An 11117-nucleotide genomic window follows, 5' to 3' on the forward strand; every position below is an offset into this window, starting at 1 on the left:
TCTATTTTAGGCTAACCTTGAACAGCTTGGTGGATTTTGGGTTTTATTTTGTCTTGTTTTTTTTGTTGTGCAGTGCTGGGGTTGAACCTCACACATGCCTCACACATGCTAAGCAAGCACTCTACCACTGAGCTACACCGCATGCCCCCCAACCCAGTTTGGGTTCTTTTGCTATTTGAACAATAGGTTTGCTTATAGCAGGCCTTCTCATTTATCTGCTTAGTCAGTGGAGTGGACTTTCAAAAGGGTATCTACAGCATGTGATAGGAAAGCTGTAAGACCCCTCTGGGTTCAGGATAAGCCGAAATGTCCTACAGCCTGTGCACACCAAATCTCTGAATCCCTCAAATCTGCACATCGTGTAGTTAAAAGTGACTGTGTATTTTCTTTCACATTTTATTGTTGACACCAGGTAAATATCAACTGACTGGGAGTAACTGCTTTTGAGAAAGGAGTGAGCTCTTCCTGAAGCCCATTCATGTAAGGGATGGAATTCTCCACATCTCAAACCTTCTTGAGCTGCCCTGGGCAGTTTTAAGACAGTTGGCTTTAAAGTCCTTCCCTCCCTTCACTTTTTCTGGGGCTGTGCTTATAGCACTCCATGAGTATAATACGATCCACTTGTCTATAGCTTCAAATACCCATTTTTCTAGTTACAAGTTCTAATAGTTTGATTTAGGCAACTCTGCGAAACTATAGTCTAAGACATTATTATTATTATTATTATTATTATTATTATTATTATTATTATTATTTTGGCATTGAGGATTGAACCCAGGAATGTGTTAACAATGAGCCACATCCACAGCCCTTTTTCATATTTTTATATTTGAGACAGGGCATTAAGTTGCTGAGGCTGGTCTCAAACTTGTGATCCTCCTGCCTCAGTCTCCCAAGTCGCTGGGATTACAAATATGCACCATGACACGCCCAGTGATTATTTGTTCAATAACATTCCCTATGTTTTTCCCTTTTCCTACAATAACTCCTTTAAATTTTTTCTACAGGAAAAACTATCTAGTTCCAAAACTTTTGGTCAAGATGAAATCGAAATTTCTAGGAAATAGTTTTTTTTTTTTTTTTAAATTTTTTTTTTAGTTATAGATGGACACAGTACTTTATTTATTTATTTTCATATGGTGCTGAGTCTTGAACCCAGTGCCTCAACATGTGCTAGGCAAGTACTCTACCACTGAGCCACAACCCCAGCCCTAGGAAATAGTTTGATAATTTTTTTACTTAGTTTAAGAGAAACTTGGAATTGCTTATCTTTTTAGAGGACAACATATCAACTTCACAATAATGTGCAAATCACTTTTGGATTAAAAGAAATCAAGAAGGTTTTGGTCAGCTAATATAGCATTGACTTTATATCTATTGTTACTGAATAGCATTGGTATTACCAAATCATTAACAAACAATCAATTGTTTCAACCATACTCTGAATAAAATGTTTCCAGCTGGGTATGGTGGTGCATGCCTGTAATCCCAGTTATCAGGAGGTTGAAGCAGGAGAATAAGAAGTTTGAAGCCAGCCTAAGTAATTCAGGAAAGCCCTGGACCAAAATTTTAAAAAATAAAATAAAATAAAACAGAAATGGGTCTATAATTCTGTGCTAAAGTGCCTCTGGGTTCAATTCCCACTACCGTAATAAATAAATAAAGCGTTTCCAAATCAATTTTATGGAAAAAATGTTATATAAGAATACCTGGTATTGGTAATATAATTGCTATTATAATATAGAATACAATCTATAAAATGTAATGTAAAGTCATGATGATAGATTTGGAGGTCACAAATGATACACTAACAAGAAAAGACTTAGGGAAGACAAAGTACAAAACAATGTGTCAATTTCTTCTTTTGGGGGGGTGGGTGGGTACTGGGGATTGAACCCAGGAGTGCTTTACCACTGAGCCGCATGCCCAGCCCTTTGTCTCAGTAAGTTGCTTAGGGCCTCACTGAATTGCTGAGGCTGGCTTTGAATCTGTGATCCTCCTGCCTCAACATACTGAAGGTCTGGGTTTACAGGTATATGCCACAGCACCCGGTCAATGTGTCAGTTTCTTAAACCTTCGCCTTTTTTTAGGCTTCCTGAGATGGTGTAGCTGTAGGCGGATCAACCCACCAAGAATGTAGCAGTACAAACCATTCTGCGGGCTTTCCAGCAGAAAGACTAACGCTGTAATTTCATCTTTGCTTCATGATGAGGTAACCAATAGAGAGAGGGTAAGCAGACCGACACCGGCAAGTCAGGAACAAAATCAGGATTGAATGAAGCAGCACCCAGTACTCAGAGACATGCCAGGTACACCTCTTTTGAATTGGCAGCCCTGCCGTAGTCTGAGCAGGACCCTGCTTTTTTTTCACAGTCTGAATGCTAAACCTAATGGGACCCTTCGTTTTCCAAGGGTTTCTTCTCCAGTCACTAAAGGGTTTGAATACAGAATAAACACATAAAACTCCACAAGGCAAGGATTTTGCTGAAGGATGGAAAGACTGGTAAACTCATGTCTCCCACATGAGCTTTTGTATTGAAGTACATCTAAGATGAGTCAATGTCAGCCCTAAAGGATAAGAAAGGAACCAAGCGTTGGTTGGTACCTGTAATACCAGCATTTCGGGAGGCTGAGGCAAGAGGATTGAAAGTTCGAGGCCAGCCTCAGCAATTTAGCAAGGTCTCCAAGCAGTTTAGTGAGACTTTGTCTCAAAAAATAAAAAGACCTGGGAATGTGGCTCAGTGGTTAAGCAACCTTGGATTCCGTCCCTGGTACAAAAAAAAAAAAAAAAAAAAAAAAAAAAAAAAAAAGTATAAGGGGAAAAAAATGTGGGGCAGACAGAGACAGGCCACCTATTTCTTCTTCTCCTCCTCATTCATCTCTTCCTTTCTCCTTCCCCTCATTCTCCTTCCCTACCCCTCTCCTCCTCCTTTTTCACCATTTTTGGTACTGGGGATTGAACCCAGACACCCTCCACAAATGAGCCACACCCCACAGTCAGTCTTTTTTTTATCAGACAGGGATTCCCGCCCAGACCTGCAATGGCAGCAGCCGGAGCAGCCGCAGCCTGCTCCCTCTCGCGCCCACTCGCCCTCCGCCGCCCTCCACCCGCCCCGGGGTCTCTTTCCCCTTTGCTCCTCCTCCTCCTTCACCACCCGCTTCCTCCTCCGCCCGCCCGCGGGGCCCCCCTCGCCTTCCCGTCCGCCCCTATAGTTCCGCCCCCGGCCTCCCGCCCTTCCCCTTCGCGCCCGCTCCCCTTTTCCCCTCTATCGTCTCGCGCCTGCAGTTTTTGGCTTTCACCCCCACCAGTGACCAAAGACTTGACCACTGAAAGTCCAGCTCCCCATAACACTGCTCGACATGGACACCGGTGTGATTGAAGGTGGATTAAATGTCACTCTCACCATTCGGCTACTTATGCATGGAAAGGAAGTTGGTAGTATTATCGGAAACAAAGGAGAATCGGTTAAGAAGATGCGCGAGGAGAGTGGTGCACGTATCAACATCTCAGAAGGGAATTGTCCTGAGAGAATTATCACTTTGGCTGGACCCACTAATGTCATCTTCAAAGCCTTTGCTATGATCATTGACAAACTGGAAGAGGACATCAGCAGCTCTATGACCAATAGCACAGCTGCCAGTAGACCCCCGGTCACTCTGAGGCTAGTGGTCCTTGCTAGTCAGTGTGGCTCTCTCATTGGAAAAGGTGGTTGCAAGATTAAGGAAATACGAGAGAGTACAGGGGCTCAAGTCCAGGTGGCAGGGGATATGCTCCCCAATTCAACTGAGCGGGCCATCACTATTGCTGGCATTCCGCAATCCATCATTGAGTGTGTCAAACAGATCTGCGTGGTCATGTTGGAGACTCTCTCCCACTCCCCCCATTCCCGTACCGGCCCAAGCCGTCAAGTTCTCCAGTCATCTTTGCAGGTGGTCAGGCCTATACCATTCCAGGACAGTATGCCGTGCTCGCTTGGGCAGCACATGTAACGATACAGAGAAGATTAACATGGCCCCTGAGCAAGGATGACTTGCAAATTCGTGAAGGACAGTATGCCATTCCACAGCCAGATTTGACCAAGCTGCAACAGTTGGCTATGCAACAGTCTCATTTTCTTTGGGATGGGATCCTCTCTTCTTTCAAATTCCCTACTTGGAATGAGGCATCTTCTGGGCTTGGTGGTACATGCCTATAATCCCAGCGCTGGGGAGGCTAAGGCAGGAGGATCATGAGTTCAAAGCCAGCCTCAGCACGTTAGTGAGGCCCTAAGCAATTCAGCAAGACCCTGTCTCAAATTAAAACATAAAAAGGACTGGGGATGTGACTCAGTGTTAAGTGCCCTGGGTTCAATCCCTGGAAAGAAAGAAAGAGAAAGAAAGAAAGAAAGAAAGAAAGAAAGAAAGAGAGGGAGGGAGGGAAGGAAGGAAGGAAGGAAGGAAGGAAGGGAGGGAGGGAGGGAGGGAGGGAGGGGGCATTTTTTGAGTCAATTTTGTCTTCCTTAGGGACAATAAGCAATAAATTAGCTATGAGAACAACTGGGAGGCTTTTCAGAGCTTACACGTTGCAGTGGGCCTGGGTTCAAACCCTGCCTCTATCACTTACTAACCCTGGGGCACTGAGCAAGTTATTTGATTGCTCCAATATTCTAGTTTGAGTTTCCCTGAAAGTTTGAGTTCCTAAGGCAAGGATTCAAGTGCAAATAGTTTATTTGGTAGACGACCCAGAAAAAAACAGCTAGGGGAATGGGGGAAATGAGATCAGAAAGGGAAAGCAGACAAAAGAGGAAAGGGCATGCTTCCAAGCAGGTCACTTCTGTAGACAACCAGAAATTAATTCCTCTGGGGAACTCTGGAAGACTGTCATTTGCATCTAAGTTTTCCCAGCCAGAGGGCAAGGGAGGTGGGTCTTTATCAGTCTTTGATTAAGTCTCCTTGGGGGCAGAGAGTAGCATTAATTCCTTTGCACTCTGGCCCTCAGACTTCAGCAGTCAGAGAAAGTCCTCAGGCAAATAGTTGTACCTGGTCAGTTGGAAATCTGACCACAGTATGCAGAAATAGTAAACTTGAGGATAAAAGTACAGAAAGCACATGCTACTCCCAGCTGCATTTTCTATCATCTCTAAAGCCCTCCTCAAGGGCTCACATATAGGAACCCCTCAATCAATGGAAGCTGCTGTCATTACAGCTGCAATAGGGAAGTTGAGAGAAGGTAAAATGATTCACAGTCGCCCCAAAGTTGTCTACATTCTAATCCTCAGAACAGGTGAATGTAACTTCTTATGGACCAAAGGGCTTTTGCAGGTGTGTGATTAAAATAAGAATTTGAGATGGGAGGGAAGTTTATCTCAAATTATCCAGGTAGGTCCTTCCAAGAGGGAAGCAAGGAGGGCTGGGTACAATGGTGCTTGCCTGTGATCCAGCTACTCAGGTGGCTGAGGCAGGAGGATCACAAGTTTAAGGCCAGTTTGGGCTACCTAGCAGGACATGCAACAAAATAAAAGGTAAAAAGAGCTGGGGGACATAGTTCAGTGGTAGACTTGCCCTTGGGTTCCATCCTACTACTTTAAAAAAAAGGGGGAGGGTCAGAGTCAGAAAGGAGATGTGATATGACAGCAGCAGAAATCAGGGTGATGTGATCCCAGAGCCAAGCAATGCAGGTGGCCTCAAGAACCTGGGAAGGTAGGGAAACTATTCTTCCCTAGAGCTTGCAGGGAATGTGGTCCTGCTGACCTGCTTTAAACCTCTGACTTCCATAAGATAATAAGTTCAGGTGTTTTGAGCCACTAAGCTTAGGGTGATTTGTCACTGCAATCATATGCAACTAAGAACGGTACTCTAGGAAGAATAGCTAACGTGACAGTATTTTCTAAGAGCCAGCACCAGGGACTTTAAGTATCTTAATCCTTCCACCAATTGTAGTTTTATTTGCTGCATGACCTTTAATTCATTCTGCCAGGCTGAATGTTCTTTGGTACCTCTTCGGTGATAAGAAGTTTTACATTAATGTTATTATAGTTTCCCTAAACAGACAACCAATTCTCTCTGGAAGAAAAACAGTTGATGGCAAAAGCTTCCTCTTCCTGCTAATAGAAAAGTGATGACTGTTATAGTTTCACTTAAAGCAGGTTGAATAAAAATTGGCCTTGGCCCCTTTAAGTCTGGCTGATTACAACTGACTGTTTTTTATCCTTTGCTGTTTTCTCTTTCTTAGTACAGCCATTTAATTATTCAAAGGATGTCTCCCTGCTATTTTCATAGTAGAAGTTGCAATGAAGATCATTTTCCCATCAACTCTAATGATGAAGTTTCCAGGCTAAAGTAATAGAAACGTCAGTGGTATGATATTCCTGGAATCTGTTCCCTTAGCTCTGCAGGGGAAGTCACACTTGGGCTTTGAATTGTTGGAACATGATGTTCCTCCTTCACTATAGCTGTGTCAGCAGGAATCCCCCAGAGATTCGAGACCAGTAACTATATTATATTATATATTGTATCATTAATAAATTGGGTGCATTTGTGCACACCTGTAATCCCAGGGACTCAGGGGCAAGGCAGGAGGATTGCAAGTTCAAGGCCAGCCCAGCAACTTAGCAAGACCCTGTTTTAAAATAAAACAGGGATGTAACTCTGCCACTGAGCAAGACCCTGGGTTTAATCCCCAGTACTTAAAAAAAAAAAAAAAAATTACCATGAATATAGCAATTAAATTTTTGTATTCTAGGAAATTTTTTTTTTTTTTTTTTTTTTTTTTTTTTTGGTGCTGGGAATTGAACCCAGGGCCTTGTGCATGCAAGACAAACACTCTACCAACTGAGCTATATCGCCAGCCCTCTAGAAAAGTTCTTGAAGTTTGGAGAAAGAATCTCAACTAACTTGTAGGTCATTGTGCTATTGTATTGGGCTTTCTTTTCTCCTTCTCCCCTCTACTCTCTCTTCTTTTGTTTCCCTTTATTTCTAAATAATGTTACAAATAAGGGTTATCACTTCATTTAAGAAAGAAAGCATAATTACTTAACCAGAAGGTGAAGACCTTTATGTACAGAGTATCTGTAAGGAATCCCACGAAAACCACACCGGACACGGGAAATCACATAAGGGAGTTTATTAAGCAAACAGAGTGTCTCCCTACAGGGTAAGAGAGCAAATGAGAGGAAAAGAGAAAGGGCATGCTCTATAGAGAGTGTGGAAAGCGAGGAGGAGAAAGTGAGTAGGAGAGAGAAAGCATGAAAAAAGATGGCGGGGGAGCTATCCTTAAGCAGTTGAATTCCGCTGGGCTAACAGGGGACCAATAATCGAGAAGGATACTTGCCAGCTGACTGATGAACCAATAGCTAGCTAGGATGTTCACAGACTGACAAGTAGTTGGGAGGCGGGGAAATGGCTGCAGCGAAAAGGGCGGGGAGAGCAGCTTTCAGACTGACAAGCTAGGTTGTGATACAACGGAAAGGGCGGGGGAGCAGCTTTGTATTACAGTTATGAAGATAAATAATCAATATCTACAAGAGGCCTCAAGATGGCGGATAGTAAGTGCACTATCACTGTTATCTATTACTGTAACGAATTTTCGTTGTTAAGGAAAAACTCAGCAAAATAAAATTCCCATTCATTGTTGGACAACATTGTTTTTGCATATATATCAAGCCAACCAAAAGTTAAAAAAGAAATAAACAGCAGCTTCATAAATTAAAAAAAAAAAAGAAGGGTCTGGAGGTGTGGCTCAGTGGTGAAGCACTTGCCTCATATGCAGAAAGCCATGGGTTTGATTCCCAACAGTAGGGGGAAAGAGGAAATGAAAAAAAGTGTTACATATCTTTTGGCCTGTTATGGGGCACAACTTAAGAACAGACCAATCACCACTGAGAAGTCCAAATTTGAGTCTTTATTAAGCCGACTGGCTGACTGTCTCACACAATGCCCCAAAAAATGGCTATTGGGAGAACAGCCCTGACCACAGGGTTGTAGGGGTTCTTATACCAAAAATCACATCAATCATAAGTGTCTATTGCTATGATTCGAAATTACACATTAACATCATGAGATCATCGACAGGGGGAAGTGGGTCAAAATGACCCTTACCTAGGTACAAACTAAAGAATGGTTGCTAACATCCACACAATCACTGTTCACATGGTACATTGTTTAGGAGCAATAGGAATCAAAAGAGAGCAATTTTTTTTTTTTACATAGAAATTATCATTCTGTATTGTTAAACATGTCACACTAATTAACTGATGATGGGCACAGAGGTGGGGTGTTCCCATGGGAGAAACTTATTTCCTACATAACATGGAGTCTCAGAGCAAAATGGAGTCTGTTTAGTCATTTCCCTTAGAGTCTGGCCTATAACATCCTCATGGAGCCAGATCTGTCAGCCCATCACAGGCCTTTTCAACTATTTCATACAAATCAACTATTCATAGTACAACTGTAACAGTGGTCCACTTTACCCTTTGAATATAGCCCTTGCTGCTCTGCCACGGCAATTTATTTTTAAAATGGACATGTTTCTTCCTCTTCCTCTCTCCCTGCTCCACCCTAATCTCTACCCTTCCCCCATCTAAGGGGAAACAGGATTACCTTTCTTTTCCATCTTTGACAGATTTATCTGTCCCTGAGTACACACCCATCATAGGAACAAGTAATTCAGACTTTGAGGATGGTACCAGAAGATCTCAGAAATGATTATCTGCCAAATTAACAATTACAATTCCGACAGAGAACAACTGGAAGGTAGCCTTGGAGTCACTCTTTAAGAGCCCCCTGTACCTGCTACAGGCAAAGGGGCAGTTGTGTGAGGATAAGTAGACAGCAACAAGAAAAAGTCAAACATAAAATGAGAAGCCGCCATGACCTATTCACCTTCACTTCCTGTCTCAGAATCTAAACAGGTCACCGAGGAGGAGGGAGGCCCGCCCATCCGCCCTCCGAGTCATTCCCCAAAACCACAGGGTGAGCTTGCAACAGGGGAAGAAAAAAAAAGAGCTCAAAAGGCCCTGTTGTACTCCTTCAAAGAACCTTGAGAAGGAATTTTATTTTGCATTTTTAATTTATATTTTCATACAGATTGTTAGGGGTCAGCCACACTTAATGCTCTCAAAGATGAAATCAGCCTTCAGAGCTCTCTCTGTACAACTACCCCATCTGTACTTGTGGTTTCACCACGTTCATTATAATCTCAGAGGGGGAGGCAGAAACCTTAAAAAGAAAAACAAAACCACAGACCCATGATATTACATGCTTGTAATCCCAGGCTCCATTTGGGAGGCTGACGCAGGAGGATCGCAAGTTTGAAGTCAGCCTCAGAAATTCAGCGAGACCCTCAGCAACTTAGTGAGACCCTGTCTCTAAATAATAAAAAGGGTTGGGGGTGTAGCTTAGTGGCAGAGCACTCTTATCTACAATCCCCAGTTTTAAAAAGAAAGAAAGAAAAAAGAGAACAAAATAACAACAAAAAATCTTTTTTCTGGGTGTTCCATTAAGTCTTGTTTTTGTTGTTGCTTTATGCACTTGTGTTGCTGAAAGCTCAGTCCTTGTCCCTGATACCAATCCAATAACGAGGACACCATTTTGAGAAAAAGAAAAAAGAGGGTTTACTGCTTTTCTAGCAAAGGAGAAACACAGGGGACTCCTGTCCCAGAGGCTGAGTCTCCTATCAGCAGGAACAGGGGCTTTTACAGAGGTGACTCAAAGGCTGCATTCCACTGGTTCTCTGTTGAAGTTGTAATTCATTTGTTAATTTGGGAGGGAATCATTTCTGAGATCTTCTAGTACCATCCCCAAAGTCTGGATTACTTGTTCCTATGATAGGTGTGTACTCAGGGACAGATAAATCTGCCAAAAATGGGGAAGGAAAGCAATCATAGTTCCCCTGAGATTGGGGAGAGGGAGAGAATAGGGAGGAGCAGGGAGAGAAGTGGTCCACTGTTACAATACTGCTTTATTTATTTATTTATTTATTTATCTATTTATATGACGAATTGAATACAGGGGCACTTAACTACTAGGCCACATCCCCAACCCTTTTTATTTTTTATTTTGAGACACAGTCTCCCTAAATTGCTTAGATCCTCATTAAGTTGCTGAGGCTGACTTCACATTTGCCATCCTCCTGCCCTGGCCTCCCGGGTTGTTTGGATTACAAGGTGTGCACCACCACACCTGGCACACTGTATTTTAGAGACACAGTCTGACATAATTGCCAGATCTCAACAGAATCACTTGAAATATCCATATATGAATGTTACTTAAAGGGACTTTTTCTTGTTGTCTTTTTTTTTTTTTTTTTTTTTGAGACAGTCTCACTAATTACCAATGCCTTGATTAACTGCTGAGGTTGGCCTCAAGTTTACAATATTACGGGCATACACCACCACACCCGGCTCTGTTATGGTGTTCTCAAAGGATCCAGCCCACAACATGAAAGAATTTCTCCACCCTGCCCTCTTAATCCCTTCAGAGTACGTTCCTTCACCCAATTCTCCCATCACCTGATTCTGCCAACACACCATCTGCCTCCTAGGTGAAGAAAAGCCTTAGAAGCGAGGCACCTTAACCCAAGTCCCCACCAGGTCCCCAGCAAGTTTTCCATCCCAAATGGAGTTGCCTCCCTCATTAAGCTTAGGCTTGGTAATGATGAGTCCCTCAGTATCCAGGATGCAGTGATATGAAATCGAGAACAACCAACAGATAGCTGCTCAGCCACATCAAAAAGCAAATAGGAGCCGATAGAGTGTGTCTGTGGTCCCAGTGACTCAGGAGGCTGAGGCAGGAGGATCGCAAGTTCCAGGCCAGGCTTAGCAATTTAGGGAGATCCTGTCTCAAAATAAAAATAAAAAAGACTTGAGTATGTGGCTCAGTGGCAAGCGCCCCTGGGTTCAATCCCCAGTACCAAAAAAAAAAAAAAAAAAAAAAGAAGCAGCAAATGGAGAAGAAGACTATTGGCTTCTTAAGCGTTATGCCCTGTGGTTCCCCGGTGTCCTCTCTGCACAGACCTTCCTGCTGTAGGAGAGGAAAGTGACACATTAAAAGGACAGCTGGCCTTAGTCTTCCTTCCTGGAGCATTTGTGTTCCTATGTGGCCCTTAGAAAGCTCTCCACTTTGCAGTTTTGTAAATTTCT

At 43.0% G+C, this 11117-nt stretch overlaps 1 pseudogene across 1 annotated transcript; it reads left to right on the forward strand.

Annotated features, from left to right (window-relative positions):
* Positions 1-3212: 3212 nt before the first annotated feature.
* LOC306653724 (poly(rC)-binding protein 2-like) lies at positions 3213-4196 on the forward strand (annotated as a pseudogene). The gene has a single exon. The product of its transcript is annotated as a poly(rC)-binding protein 2-like (transcript).
* Positions 4197-11117: the final 6921 nt, after the last annotated feature.

Source organism: Sciurus vulgaris (genome assembly GCF_902686455.1).
Source record: "Sciurus vulgaris genome assembly, chromosome: 2".
NCBI classification, from domain to species: domain Eukaryota; kingdom Metazoa; phylum Chordata; class Mammalia; order Rodentia; family Sciuridae; genus Sciurus; species Sciurus vulgaris.